Genomic DNA, 16,614 nt, shown 5'->3' on the forward strand with positions numbered 1-16,614 from the left:
CTGTGACTATAAGTGCCAACGTATCAACACGCTCCTCTTATTCTACAGCGAATGTGCTAGTTTTCCCATAAAGTTAACACCAGTTCTGTAAGACAACCTATAAGAGTTCAGAATTCCTATATACCTGTTTATCCCAAAAGCAATTTTTCCAAACCCTGGCTTTATGTCTGATTTTTAAAATCATTATGTTTACTCATTTTTCTTCAAATCTCTATTTAAGAACTACTTCTACCATGAATCCCATAAAATCCAGCAATTTCTACGTATTCACTTTGAAATTATCTTATAGCATGCTAAAGTGCACTCTTACTATTTTCTAAACCCCCCCATTCACTTTTTATTTTCCTTAATTTCCCTGCATGAAACTTCTGCACATTCTGTCAGCAGTAAGAAGAACCAATTGAATTATTATTCAAGTATCACTCTACTTCAGGTAGAAAGTACTTTGCAGATATGACGCCTAGGTAATGATTTTTACCTTAAAATCCACTATATAAACAGAAAACTTCACAACAATCTTAGGAAAACCATTAACCCGTATTACTCTATTTTGCATGGTGAGTTGGTAAGTTGGCAGCTGTTCTATGGCTCAGAAGTGCAATTTAATTCTCATGCATTACTACTGTATGCCAGCAGAAGTTGGAACTATTCCTGCATGGGCTGAGTTCCTGCATTTACCCAGTTTGTAACAAGCAAGTGCATGCACAGTCTGTTACCATAGCTTAGATGAAGCATGCTCAGTGCCCCTACACTGCTCCATACAGCTTTCAGGAAGCAATCTGCTGTCCTTCTTTCCCTTCCCTTGTCACCTTTTAAGCACTCATACCTTGAAATGTTCCAAAAAATTTTAAACTGGCAAGGTTTAAAAAAGAGAGAAAGAGCTGCAAGTCTTCTAAATTTTCAGTCTGAATGGAAATATTCATTTCTGTTTCAGTGAAACTGAGAAAATATATTTTTATACGTATGGCTATAAGTTTATCTGTAGCATACATTTGTATATGTTGCCAAATTCTTCACATTGAAATATATAGAAAGGAATCACATGCATACACTTTGACAGATACTCTCAACAGTGAGATTTCAACACAACACTGTTATATGGAGTGACTTTGTACATACGTAGATTAGTAGAGTGCCAATAGCATACCTTTGTGAAGAAAGCTGTATAGGCATCTGGAAAAGCTGCTGCAGCAAAAAAATTACAGAATAGAGACTGGTTGCGGAATTTGACCATACAGCATTGGACATTGCGTATTGTATCTGGCAATCGTATGTGGTACACTGCCAAGAAATTACAGGAAGAAGACCATACGTTCACTGCACAGAGAAGAATATGTGCTGAAAGGACACAGAAAGCAAAACCAGGCAAAGACATATAACGCAAGGTATTTCTATGCTTCTATTTCTGAAGAGAAAGGGAGAAAGGAAGAGGAAAAAAATTAGAAAGCTTTGCAGAAGAGAATCAGAGTGCTTGAAACCAAATCTTAAACACTTTTTTCACACACAATAACATCCTCATTTCTCCCCTCGTAAGTTTTTCGCCCTTAAGTAATTAAAATGACGTCCATATCATTACCCTTTACTTTATAAAATACTATGATAAGAATTTTCTGTAGGTTTATCTTCTGTTTCAAATATTTTAAAACAAAAAGTTTATTATTTTTCTTTTTCTTTTTTTTTTTTTTTTCCTCAGGAATAGGATAATGAAACAAATGTGGAGGCATGGAATTCTTTTACAGACACACAGCTGGATTTCTACACTTGTTTACAGGAAAAAAAAAAACCACCAACAAAACAGATGACCAATGCCATTACTACAAATATAATCAGCAGTTTCAATAGAACTTGCTTGTTAAACTGATTCACAGCTTTTCACGGTATAATGACTTTATTGCCTTTTATTATAGAAGGACATAGTATAACAAGAGTTGCTTTATCTTTTCTCTATTTTTTCAAACAATGGCATTATTTGTTAACAGTGTTTGATGACAGAAAGAGTAAAGTCAGCTACAGCATGGATTAACATGAACAATAAACACTTCCTGAATGTTTCATTTAGAGCCAAAAGATAACAATCATCTTTTTAAACTGAGGGATAGAGGTTTGCAATCAGCTGGATAGATAATTTCCAGAATGACTAGAAAATGCCAGTACATAGCAGACTGAATTAATTAAAAATAGTAAGTAATAGATTGTTTGTTTTCTAAAAATAGTTAAGTACTGGTACTTGATAACTTTAGCTTAACTTAAATGTGAAAAACATCAATGCCTTTTGGATTATAGATAATTATTAAAAAGATGTTTTTTCCCAGTACAGAAGAAGGGATGGAAGGGACCTCAAGGATCATGAATCTCTAACCCCCTGCCATATGCAGGGCCACCAACTTCCAAATTTAATACTAGACCAGGCTGCCCAGGGCTCCATCCAATCTGGCCTTGAACACCTCCAGGGACAGGGCATCCACAATCTCTTTGGGCAGCCTGTTCCAGCCCTTCACCACTCTCTCTGTAAAGAACTTCCCCCAGCATCCAACCTAAATCTCCCCTTCCTCAACTTAAAACCATTTCCCCTTGTCCTTTCAAAGAGTTGATTTCCCTCCTGTTTGTAGGCTCCCTTTAGGTATTGAAATGCTGCAATGAGGTCACCCTGCAGCCGCCTTTTCTCCAGGCTGAACAAACCCAGCTCCCTAAGCTTGTCTTGATAGGGGAGGTGCTCCACTCCCCTGATCATCCTCGTGGCTCTCCTCTGGACCCTCTCCAACAGCTCCCTGTCTTTTTTGTACTGGAGGCTCCACACTTGGATGCGGTATTCCAGATGGGGCCTCACAAGAGCAGAGTAGAGGGGAACAATCACCTCCCTGTTCCTGCTGGTCATCCCTCTTCTGATGGAGCCCAGGATACCATTTGCCTTCTGAGCCACAAGGGCACACTGCTGGCTCATGTTAAGTTTTTCATCTATCAAGACCCCCAGGTCCCTCTCCGCAGGGCTGCTTCCAAGGACCACTCCTTCCAGTCTGTATGGATGCCTGGGATTCCTCTAGCCCAAGTGCAAAACTCTGCACTTTGCCGTGTTGAACCTCATTAGGTTCACCCGGGCCCACCTTTCTAGTCTGTCGAGGTCCGTCTGAATGGCATCCTTTCCTTCTACCATGTCAACCGCACCGCTTAGCTTGGTGTCGGCAATGCAGCCCATACCAATGCAGGACAATACAGTAAGTAAAAGCTAAAATAAAATAATCTTTGCTCACTGCAGTCTCACAGTCACAAGAAAAATGTGGTGTTCCAGGAGACTAACTGCTGGGGACTACCATAGGGCCCACATGTTCAGTGAGACACTGGGCTCTGAAACGCTTGTGCAAGTGTTACTCAGAACAACCAGTTTTTGAAATAAACTGCATGCAAGTCATCATTATGAAGCCGTGCTGTTAGTTTTGCTATTTTTCTGAAATATGATACTAGGTGCACAAGAATAGGCAAACTCTCCCATGCCCTATATTCATTTTGTACTTATGTTGAAAAAAATCTGACCAGAAGGCACTAATCTGAAATCAAAGGAAACATGCTTCTTTGAGTGAAATTTCACATGACATGATGATCCTATTGTCCATTTTTTTTTTGTTTCTGGCTCCAGGGAAGTACAGCACACTTAGACTTCTCTGCTCCTGGGCCCCTCAGAATATAAAGTCAGAAAACCATTTGGTCTGCTTCAGCAGCAGCTACATCGGCAATGTAAGAATCTCTTCTGCAACTTTACGAGCCCCTTCATTCTCCTTCAAATTATCCTCCAAGCAATATTGTTTTCCTTTTCTGATGACTTTATTTAGGAAGAACTACAATGATTCATATGTATTACAAAGTGAAAATTACATTCAGTTACATTCCATTGGAAACATTTCACCTCTACTGCTTTTTACAGCAACTAACAGTAGTATTCTCTCCCAGAGTGACTTACTAACAGTGCTTTATCACCTTCCAAAAGCATCTGGTGGGAGGAGGCTGCTTCTGCATTCACCAAATCTGTTTAAAAACTTATTGATGTGACTTGTAAAAATAAACAAAAAGACAGTTGAAGACCTATTGGTGTACACAGAAATGGTACAGCAAGTAATTCTTCAATTTTCTGTGGACAAAAAAGAAAAAATGAACTGTTAAATGTCTTTAATATCTTTATTTCCAGAAGTTGGTCCTTCTAGCTCATTAAGCATGAGTGCACAGCCAAAGATACATGTGATTGAAATTATGATGCTAATGAAGATCAGCTGTGTATAATATAATCTGAGACTTAAAAAGATTTTGCTAGTATGGCAAAAAAATAACAGTTGTGTATGCGTTAGAGTGGTTGCTGTTTAAAAAAATATTTTTAATAACATCTTTCTTCATATTAAAAATAGGTCAAAAGCAAAGCACAAGTAGCTGTAACTGTTTTGCTTTCTTTCTATTCTTTCCCTGTTCTCATCTGCTTGTATACTTAATGGCATATCTGCAGAAACATTGTTTCTACTGTCACTTCTAATGTTTTGTGAAAAGATGCTTGCTTTTGAAGGAAATATGCATAGTGAAATTTGAATAATAGCTTTTGAACTCATAGGTTTCTTTCTTTTTTTTCCCCCCCCCCTTTTTTTTTTTTTTTTTCCTCCTTTTAACAGGCTTTGTTCTCTTACATTACACACAGGAAATACCTGGAAATAAAGTAGTGGGAACAAGGACGAAAAGGGGCAGTTCCCCACCAAGTGAAATTATTTGTCCCAGATTACACAAGTAACTCATATCAAATTTGGAAGCACAGATCCCTTTAGCAGGATTCTCGTAGCAGCCAATTCAGTAGCAGCAAACCATGTCTCCTCTCCATTTAGCTATCCCAGTGCTCTCATTGTCTTAGAGACAACTCTTCAATAAGATTTAATGCCCTTCTTGTATCTTCTGCAACATGACAAGCTATTTAAATTGTCAGCCAACTATACTGTATTTAATAGTTTCATACATCTGTACTTATTAATTCATGTAAATTTCAATTTATATTGTGGTATTTCTTTCTTCAAATGTGATTTTGCAAACTGACTTCAATTAGAATTTTCTCTCCTTAATTAAGTTTAGTAATTATAGAAGCATTTTTACCTTTATAAATGAAATGCCTTTTACCAATAATATATTTTTTCCAGACAGACTGCATTTCAGAACTGCTATAACTGCTTACAATACTCTATTATTTCATATTATATGAATATTATATGAATTATATGAATTCCAAAAAAAAAAACTTATGAAGCATATATATATCCAGGAGCTTGGCTAATATAATTTATATTGGAGTAATGAGAGAAAGTCACTCACCCTGTCCTGGGCTCGCGAGATGAACTCCAGAGAGATCCTTCCCCACTGGTAGTCAGCTCTTAAATGGATCTAGGAGAGGTGGAGCCAGGCTCCACCCCTTCCTGCAGCACAGGTGAATTGCCTTCACCTGTGCTCCCAGGGCTGACTCATTGCTCACCTCAAGTGATCAATCAGATGTTCAGGCTGTGATTCAGCAGCCCCATACAGTTGCCCATAAAATCTATCATCTTCAACAGCTTCTTTTTCAGGAGAAGACTTCATTGTTAGCATATAACAGAAATATCTCAATTTTTGCGTTCATCTTTTGCTAAAAGCTAGAAATATGGATAGAATACTTCTAGTTATGTCTGTTTAATAACGGGAAAAAAGAATGAGCTTTTTTTAATAGCACAATAGACAATAAATGACTATGTGAAAACTAGCTTATAAGTTTAAAAGATTGAACAATTGCTTACTTTTACTAAAATAAATGATAGTAGTAGAAATATCTGTTAGTTACTTTATTACTTCACAGAAGTTATTTATTTCATATAAACTGTTCTTTTTTTCCTATGCAGAAAAAGACCTATTTTGTAAAACATCTCTCTTGATATTATGAAAACAAACAGGTTAAAAAAAAAAAAAAAGAAGAGTCATGGAAACACAGAAGAATTGAGGTGAGAAGGACCTCTGGAGAGCAGGGTCAGCTATAGCAGGTTGCTCAGGCCCATGTCCTGTCAGAATTTGAATATCTCCAATGATGGAGACTCCACAACCTCCCTGGGCAACCTGTTTCTATGAACAATCAGTCACAGTACATGCAACAATTCTGTGACCTCAGATTTTAATAATAGTAGATTTAATTAATTTCTGATCTAAATATCTGTAAAGTGCCTTCCCTTTAGCTTTCAAAGATACAGTACAATATCAAAGCAATTTATGTATTCTTTGGCTGTCAGCATCAAATCAATAGAGAAATCATATTTACGGCTTCTCTATGAAATAAACAGGCTGAATTTGTCTTACGTTCTTACTAGAAAATAGAAGGTATTTAGATTGCTTACCTATCTTTTTATAGCCAAATACTTGAAATTGTGGTTTGTTACCAGAGGCAGAGAGATGTTAGTGTTATCATTATGGCAAGTTTTGCACATAGGAATCAATAATTCCTAGGTGGTAAGTCAAGAAATGCGGTCAGACAAACCTCCCCCAAGTCAGGAGATAGTTTTTTTTTCCAAATACCTATGCAAATATGAGGAAACTTCTTAGAAAGGAGCCACCTCAAGCTATGGAAATGAATCAACCAGGAGCTTCAAGAAAGATCAGGCAATTCTGCTCTGTTCTGTTTCTTATATTTTCCCACTGCAATCAAATCCAGAACTCATAAAAGGTATTACTGAAATACTGCTCTATTTGAAGTGGTATGTTAAAGTTTGCCCAGTATAATTTGTATCTGCTAAAGGAAATAGCAGGTTCTATAAATACAATGCCTCCAAGTGGATGCTTTGAAAAAAAAAAAAAAAAAAAAAGCTGAAGTTGTACCTCTGTGTCATCCAACTGAATGCAGCAATGTATAGCTTTAAGAATGTGATTGTTTACATATGCATGTGGGTATATAAACATATAAGTCTCAGAGGGAAATAACCAGTTGACTCGGTAATTTGTTCAGATTGTTTTCAGATATGCAGATTTTTAGATGTGATGACTTCAATTTATGCATGTATCTAAAGAAGCCTTTTCAGGTTTAAACCACATTCATTCTTAGCTCAATTTGTTTTCCAACTCTAGAGCAGTGTTGAAATCACACTTAAACTGAAATCATAGTGAAAGATAGGTTCTCTTTAACAGTAGGCTTCCTGGTGATGCAGTGATTGTGGCACATCATGCAATTGCAAGAACTTTCAGTGAAAAGATTCTAACAAGGAGAAAGGTGTTCTTTACTTTTTCTAAAATAAGACATACATGCAATTTATTTTCTGTCACAAACTTAGATTTCACAGAAGAGGCCTCCAGAATTGGATTTTATACCTATGAGGAAGAGAAATACACCAGAGAATAAAAATATATGAATAAAATATCCACTTTAAAGACTTTTTTGATCTAGTGATTCTAATTTTGAAACGAGGGAAAAAAAAGAGATGTGTCATTTTAAACTTTGAGTGAGTGTCTAAGATGAAACAATCCATATCTGATATCTTAATTGAGGGTCAACAGTGGCCCGAAAAATGAATTTAAGTGAAATAACAGCAACAACAAAAAAAGGAAATATCTGCCGACCGTGGACATGGATAAAAATATGGAACACAAAGCCACTCATTTGGATGTTTTGATTTTGTCTGTCTTTGGGCTACAAATCAATGTATAAAAACAAAAATTATGACAGATGTAGAAAAAAACAGCAGTTTAAGGAACACAAAAGAAAATACTCAGATTATATGATTAAATGACTGAGAACTTTTATTACCTTGTTTCATGTTGAAAAATCTTGGTGGTAACCAGGTTTATTTTCATACAGCAGCACAAAAGATCTCGTCAAATGCACACAGAATTCAGAGTAATTCTTGCTATCCACTGCAATGAGTCATGTGTTTAACCTTTAATGATTCAAATACATTTAAGATGTTCTAGAATATCTTCTATGTTTAATAGATGCCAACACCACAATCAACACCCACCAACATAGCCAATGGCATCTAGAAGAAACATTACTGAAACTGATGTGAATAAGAGAGTGCAGGGACTTGTCTAATCAAAGTAAAAGCTTAAATCCAATTTAATAGTTGATTTTTTCAAACTAGAAGCCAGTCTGAATTCATTATTCAGGATTTCAGAACATCTAAGCAATGCTTTATTTTACTAAGCTACACTTGCTGTTAGGCTCCTGTGTGTATACAGAGATTGGAGCATGAAGTCTTTCATATAAATACCTGATAAAGGGTCTTTGTAATAAGATCAATAAAAACATTTTTAAAAAAACCTACATGTGCGCTAATGACTCAAAGCCAGACATAATTATTTAGCAAGAACAAATAATTGTTATTACCAGACTGTTTTGGCTTAACCCAGCAGGTAGCTTAGCACCACACAGTTGTTCGCTCACTCCCCCCCCTTCCAAGTGGGGACAGAACCAGAAAAAAAAAGAAAGTAGAACTCATGGGTTAAGATAAAATTATTTACTAAGATAGAGAAAACGAAAAGGATAATAGTTAGAAAATAAAGGCCACAGTCTTTGTGAACACAGTCCCCCACTACCACAAATTACACAGCAAGTTTCCCTCATTTGGGAGAAAAATCACAGTGATCAGCACACTTGGAGTGCAGGAGATGAACTTCTGGCTGTGAAAACCACCTCCCTAATCATGATGTCTCCCCTGCCAGGCATTTATTTATTTATTAACTATATAGGTATATATGTAAATATATAACATGTGATGCATAAGCTGTTGCTCATCACTCACTGACCAATACCCAGATAGCCCCCCAAGCAGTGTAAGAGAGGGAGAGAGAGAGAGATGAACTGCTATACCTTCAAAAAAAAAAAAAAATTCTCCTTCCTCATGATGTTATGTGGTATGAGATATTCCTCTGGCTAGCTGTGGTTAGTTGGTAAATCTGCTGTCCTGATTCTGTCCCTTCCCTGCTCCTTTGGTCCCCCACCAGCTCTTTGCTGATTGCAGCTGAGAAACTGGAGTGCCTTGTCTCTGTACAGCACTGTTCAGCAGCAACTAAAAACTTCGGTATGTTATCAACATTGTTTTTCTCCTAAAACCAAAACATAGCACTATGAAGAAGAAATAATTCAATTCCATCTGAAACTAAGACACAAATGTATTTTTTCTTTTTTCACAAACTACTAACATTTCAACACTTCTAGTAGATTTATCTTACCAGAGGAGAATATTCTTATAGTATAACTACTATACTGTGGTAGTACTGTAGAGTGAATACCAATCTACAGAAATAGTTTAACCAGGAAAATGCCAGAATTTTCCATCTTCCAAGATTTTTATGAAAATTTTAATTTATATAAACATGAATTATAAAAAAATGCTCAGCATGCTCCTTTAAGATATCGAAGTTGCTCTGACTCAAGAAAGCATTTTCAAATGTGTTCAAATCTCTCACTGTTCAAAAAAACCTACTACATGAGGCAAATATTTTTCACTGATTATTTTGCACTAGAAGGCAATTTTTTAGCAGAAGAGGAAAGGGAAAACTGAAACTTCCTCTAGCACAGTTCACATTATCTACTTCTAACAGAGCTTCTGTGCTGCGCATCAGTTTCTGCAGTGAAACCACCAAGAATAGAAATAACCAATGCAAGATGACCACAAGGCACTGCAACATTCTATCAGGAAATAATCTTGAACTTTTTCTCAATCAGTACATGAATATGAGTGTTCATAATAGTCAACAATGATTGAGCTTTCCTGAAGACTAAGTATTTACTTGCCCTGAAGGAAATTTCTTGATGAGAGGGGAAAATATGAAAGGAAAAAATTGATGTTCATATCAGAAGTAAGCGAGGTATTTGCTATATTAGTGAAACTAAGCTTATTTAAAATGAGTTTCACCTCTTTAATCTTGATATCTACCATTATTACCTACTCAGTCTGTAATGTTTTCATTTCAGGGATATTATTCTTTTCCCCAGCTTTCTTTCCTTTGAAAAGTCTTCACTGGTCTGTGCAGGGACAGGCAGTGAGGAACCCCTGATGGGAGAGCAGATGTTCCCACTAGCAAGTCAACAGAGGTCATCAGTCTTGCCTGCATTATAGGAAGATGTGTCTTTAAAGGGACTTCTGCCGCATAATTTATATCATGCCAGTTCCAGATCCAGGAAAGAAGCAGGGAATTACTTTCAAAGAGTCATGGAAGGCTTTTTTTTTTTTTCCCCACTTACATTGAAAATATTATGGAAGAGAAACACTGCCCAACGAAAGAAATTCTGCCACAGATACCTGTCATCTTTCTTCAGTTTGCCATCATAAATGTAGAAAAAATATATTTGTGGATTATATTCATATTTTATAGCCTGCCTGCTCTTGTTTCAAAGAAGCAAGCTTCAAAATGTATTTATTATCAAGTAGGTCTTAAGTCTAACACATTCAGCTAAAATAGATATCTGGCAGATTCTGTGTGAACTGTTGTAGTATATTCTTATTTTATCTTTAACAAAAGTTCAGAGAAGAGCGTACACTAAAAAAAGAAAAATTGATTTATTTTACTATTACATATTAGTACATAAAAGTGGTTAAAATTCACTTTGAGAGTTACAGAGCAATGGAACAGGTTGTCCAGACAGGTTCTGGGGTTTCCAACTCCGGTGATATTCAAAACCTGTCTATCTGGACACTTTCCTGTGTAACCTACCCTAGGGAATCTGCTTAACAGGGGGTTGAACTAAATGATATTCAGAGATCCCTTCCAACCCCCAAAAATTCTGTGATTCTGTGTTCATTTTGCTTTTTTATATGTGTTGATTATTCAATTTCCTTTATCATTTCAAAAACAGTATGTCAGGAACTTGATTTATTCTTTGACCAATAATCCAGCAATTCAAATAAACAAGCAGAACCAAGGTCTAATGTTTTCACTCTAATCGGCACTTCCAGAATCTCGCCTAGACTCTAATCCTCACCTTTCTTAATGAACATAAACTAATTCTACATGATTGTCATTCTTTCAGTACTATTTTCTCAAACAAAACAAAATTAAAGGTATTGCTAACATGATTCCTTTTCATTATCCCTTTATTTTGCCCTATTTTTTTCATGTGTCTCATACACTATAAGAGAAGAATATTTTATAACTGAAGCATTTGTAATTCTAACCCAATCATTACACACTGTGCATGAATCCATAAAGTTTCAAATTTAGTACTTTATTAAAGAAGAGTTACATCAGTTATGAGATTTCCTGGCCAGATATACTAATACAGACGTAGGATGAACAGAATATATCCCTATATTAATACAATAGCCAATTTTTACATTAAGTTCAAGTTAAGTTCCCCAAAAAGAACAATATTTTGGCCTCCATTTGTATAATTGGAATCCCAATATGTTTAATGGGCTTTCACATGTGTAAACAGAATAGATATCTGGGTCAAATCCAGCTCTGGAAAAATAAATCCACTGCCTTTAGTGCTGGCTTTCACCCAACGTGCATAAAATGGGATCTGAACTAGATTTTTCCTAGTATTTTAAGATTTTATATCAGCTGCTTTCCAGCAGGATTTCTGTAAAGAACCAGTTGGATAGACCTTGTTTTTAGGCAAATCCCTCTTTTTAAACAAAAGTAATTAATTCCTCCATGAACATTCTAACTTGATATCCATAAAGTGAACCCTGCGTGCTTAGATAAAAAGGCACATTGTCAGATGCAGTGAATATAGCTTTCAATTTTCAGAAGTCATTAGCAATGTGAACTATGAATATTCCGCTTTAAAATTTGTCAGAAATCCAGATTTGCTGGAGATGGAGCCTATTTAATATATTTCCAACAGAGTATCCAAATCAGAGAACAAATAATCCCTTGTACTTCTGTAACACTACAGCCAACATGTATTTTCCATTAGGTTTTTGCATAGGTGTATGAGGATTTTAGTGGCTTCTGGTAAATGTTACTCATGGCAGAGAATGTTTGTTCTAATTCAAACCACTGTGCTAAATAGAGAGAAAAGAAAATTTCATCATTCCTATGGTTATATTCTAAATGTAGAGAAATAGTTATTTTCTCTAACAGTGTAGTATAATGCTCTGATGATCATAGTAAACAATGCAAAGGATCTTCAGTCCACTATGTTACAAGTTGAAATCCTACACCTGAAAAAGTACCTAATGATTTTATTCAGAAAGCCTCTCTTTCACATTATATCATTTCGAAGTGACATGGGTCACCGAGAAGCCCAGTTTTCAATGAAATTCACTAAAATACTCAATCTACACAATCAGTAAATAGCTCTTGAAAGAGTTCACTGTTTGAACCGTATTGCACGTAGACAATACGCTTTGTACCAATAATGTTTACATCATAAAACATGCTATAGGCTACAGGTTGCCAGAAGCAATATTATAACACACAAAAAATAAGTAAATAATGGATTCAGTACATTAACAATAACAGCCAAATGGAGTTGCATATTAAAGACAAAAGAATCCTCCCACACAACCAAGTTTCTTAGCTAAATGGATATAAACAATGTTAAATGTGCAGATATTTATACAGTTCTCTATATAATTTTATATAGGAAAAAAAGAAAAAAATTCAAATGATGGCTTAATTTGATATGAAGACAAATGATAAGAATTTGCATTGCAAAATCCAAGACCTTGTTCATATAATAAACTTCCTAAAGTAAAATACCTTAATAACCTTTTCTGACCTGTTGCAAGGAAAAACAAGTTTATTTAACTGCTTCAAGAAATCAAATCTTTTTATTACAAATTTACTAAAAAATCTGAAATGAAAAATAAATTCATTTATTATTTGTTCTGCCTGTCATTTTATTCTAGAGTGCTATTTATTGAAATCTCTCTTCACCTGCTTCTATTTTAGAGAATAGTGCCTGTATAATCAACGGATACACAGATAGCGTATAGATGGTATGTATACATCCAGAAGCTTGGCTAATATAATTTATATTGGAGTAATGAGAGAAAGTCACTCACCTTGTCCTGGGCTCATGAGATGAATTCCAATGGAGTGGATCTCCAGAGAAATCCATCCCCACTGGCAGTCAGCTCTTAAAGGGTCTAGGAGAGGTGGAGCCAGGCTCCACCCCTTCCTGCAGCACAGGTGATTTGCCTTCACCTGTGCTTCTGTGGCTGACTCATTGCTCACCTCAGGTGATTAATCAGATGTTCAGGCCGTGATTCAGCAGCCCCATACAGTGCCCTTCCAACTACTAAATGTTACACATCTACTTCATTTTTCTAGCTCAGTAGAGCTGAAAGTAGTTTCCTACTTTTGTAACATTTCTAAAAAGAGGCTGGCATTTTATGATGTTTTTTCAACCAATTCTTCCTGACTGTGTCCTTTTGGTTATTCAACCACAATCAAATTTCTTATAGCATTATATGGAATTTACCATAAACAAACAAACAAACAATCAGAAGATTTTAAGGAAAAGGCATAGATTTTGGGTTCCTGAATTCTTTTTTAAAATGGATTTAGAGGTCTTAAAAGCCCCATGTTTTCAGGAAATATATATAAATACAAGTAATTTGTTGAGTTTGTATGTAGCAGGTCTACAAAGTTAGTCTGAATTCTGATCTGTTGTTCAGATAAGAACAAAAAATGAGAAAACAGAAAAAAGATAAAATTTCTGAGTTTTTAAACTGAATTTTCTAATACAACATTGTTAGCACAATTTTATTTAATCAGCAGTTATCACATAATACAGATACTGAACTAATACATAAACACTCAGATAACATTTTCTTCTTCAATAAGCTCTGTATTTGTTTTTTCTATAACTTTTCTTAGAAATAGTAATTAAACTAAGTGAACTACGTGCTTCAGGTTTGATTTCAGACTTTTAATTTTTCTGATGACAAATACCTTTGTTTCAGGGCACAATAGGTACATTGGGTATTGTTTGGATTATCGCAAAACCTTTTCTGTTCCTTCTCACATAGCCTACGTAATGGCTTCCATTACCAAAAAAAAAAACGGCTTAGCTTCACTTACCCCAGGAGTAGAGTTTTCATATGCATAGAATGCTATCAGAAAATGTTTGGTTAAAAAGTAAAAACACTGTCACATTTTATAAATTGGAATATAATGCATTCCAAAAGGCACTTTTTTTTCTGCAAATGGTTCATTTCAGACTTCATAATCCGTACAGCCGAGTTGCAGAATATGAAAAGAGAATGCACTGGTTTTTCACTGTAAGAAAATATTGTCATTTCAAGTCCTGGACAGGGTGAAGCAAGATTACTCTGTCATATTGCAAGCAGAACAGAAATAGTGAAAGTGCTCTATATACAGTAAATAATTAGAAATGTATTGCAAACACTAATTATATTTCCTACACTGGTCTTCATGAATGTAATCAAGAAAATGTGTGTTTTTCTTCTCTTTAAATAACATTTCCCAGTTTTGTTGGTGTGATAAGTAAAAAGAGAAGCTGCATACCTTCATGGTAGGTGAAAATACAGTTTGTTAGAAAGCTGGGACTTAAAATGGGCTTTTTGCATTTCCAATTCAGTGGAACTATTTATGTGAGTAAGAGACAAGGAAAATTTCTGTCCAGAAATCTTCAGATGAGAAAATAAATTGAACACTCCATATGCAGTATTTGCAATATGCAACAGAGTCCAAATATCTCATTTGGAGCCAGATTCCGTCTCATCTTTATACATATGGTTTTAAAGTCACAGCTGTATATTTCTGTGAAGTGATCATTTCACTCCTTGTCTTCAATGAATGTGAGAACCAAAGTCCTCCTATAATGCTCATCATAACTGGTCATTTTTTAACTACAGCTGTTATATCCCAGAAAAAAAATTTAAAAAATTAAAAAATGTAGAACTTCTTTAGAGTTGGTTATAGCAGAATGGAGTCCTTGTCGCTTTTCTTGTTGTTTTTCTTCAGTGCTGGAAAACAGATGGGTTTAACTATTCTTAGATTCCAACAGAAAAAAAAAGACTGCAAGAATGTAAGGTATCACATGTATCTTGTGTTTAGTTCAGAATCAGGTTCCTGATAGAGGCCATTAACCGTTATTTCAAGTTAAGAAACATGATAAGTGAGTCATATGCTACAATGGAATTACTTGCTATTCCCAGTGCTTTGATAACAAAGGTTTACATTTTTATCAACAGTACTTAGAGCAATAAATTTTATTAACAAAGATAGCTGTAGACAATCAAAGTTCAAGTTGAAATTGGAGTACATGTCAATTGGGAATATCAAATGAACTCAGAATAAGTAAAATTAATATACTATAACAATTATCAATTTCAATATCATTTTTTTTTCTTCTTTTTCTTCTTTTAATTTGATCTACCATAGCTTAGGAGACAAAAATCATGTTTTTATTTGCATTTCAGAATGTAGATACAGACTTAATTCTGACAAGGTCTGACGTAAAACTTTTTCCATATCTACATCAACGGAGAACCAAAAAAAGGCTCTTGAAATCATCGCTCATGTAAATGAGATGTGTAATGAAAACAATTATTTTGAAGACACTGGAATATTTATCATCTATAACACCCTGTATTTCTGAGCCATATGAGTTATATCTGTTTGTGGATTAAAAAGGAGAAAATTTTGAGAGGTTTTCTTGACAATACAGGTTCTAAAGTGCATATTCACAGACCAGTAATAATTGTAGGGCTAATACATATAACAGATGAGTCAGACAGACAATAAAATTTTGTTAAACTATTTTTTCCTAGGCATCTGAGTACAAGTAGCAGGGACTAAAATCAGATTTACAGTTGTCTCAACTAGTGGCTTCAGGAGGCAATGTTAGAGAAAATAAGGTTTCAGGAATTTTTTCTCCAACATTTCCAAGACATTACAAAATATTGTGTCACCTACGGAAAATTGGGTCACACATCCTTTTCTTCTGAGAAGTAACCAGAAGAGGACTGTTACTCAATTATCCATAATTGTTTGATGACTATAATAAGAGAGCAGGTTTAATCTTTTTCTTAAATAAATTCAGATTCATCCATCATCCTTATCCAGAAGAATATTGTAAATATCAAGTTATAGAGGAACTAGAATGACTATGCTTACCCTAGCATAGAAAATTGTTGGTCCATAAACATAAGCATACAGCTTAGGTCTCAGGAGACAAATGCAAGAATCATACATTTTTTATTAGCAATAATCTTTTTTTCTGTTTTTGACAGCATTCCTTCTGTTAATATGACAGTATTACGAAAAGTAACTACAGTGTTTCTCTGCCTATATATTTTGACTCTCTCAGTATGAAGAGATCTGGTGCTGGCCAATGCTTTGAAATTAACAGTTTTCATGAACTTTTAATTAGTTGTTGTTTTTTTTCATGAAAGAGAAAAGAAACCTAATTGGAATAAAAATATGAAAGCTGCTCTAAAAACGAAAGCATTTAAAAAGCTAGGAAGACTTAAGCAGGACAGAAGTTCACAGAAGAAATTTGAAGACTCTTAAAACACAGCTATAACAGTAACTGTGTTGGAATAGTTGTTTGTGACTGAACCCTACCAGAAGATTGTTTCTTAGTTTGAAATTTACACATGGGACTTTTGTGCTGTTCCTAGAAATTACTATAATACCTGGAAGCTCACTCTTAGCAAAGATCAG

Source organism: Meleagris gallopavo, chromosome 4 (genome assembly GCF_905368555.1).
Source record: "Meleagris gallopavo chromosome 4, MGAL_WU_HG_1.1, whole genome shotgun sequence".
Lineage (NCBI taxonomy): Eukaryota > Metazoa > Chordata > Aves > Galliformes > Phasianidae > Meleagris > Meleagris gallopavo.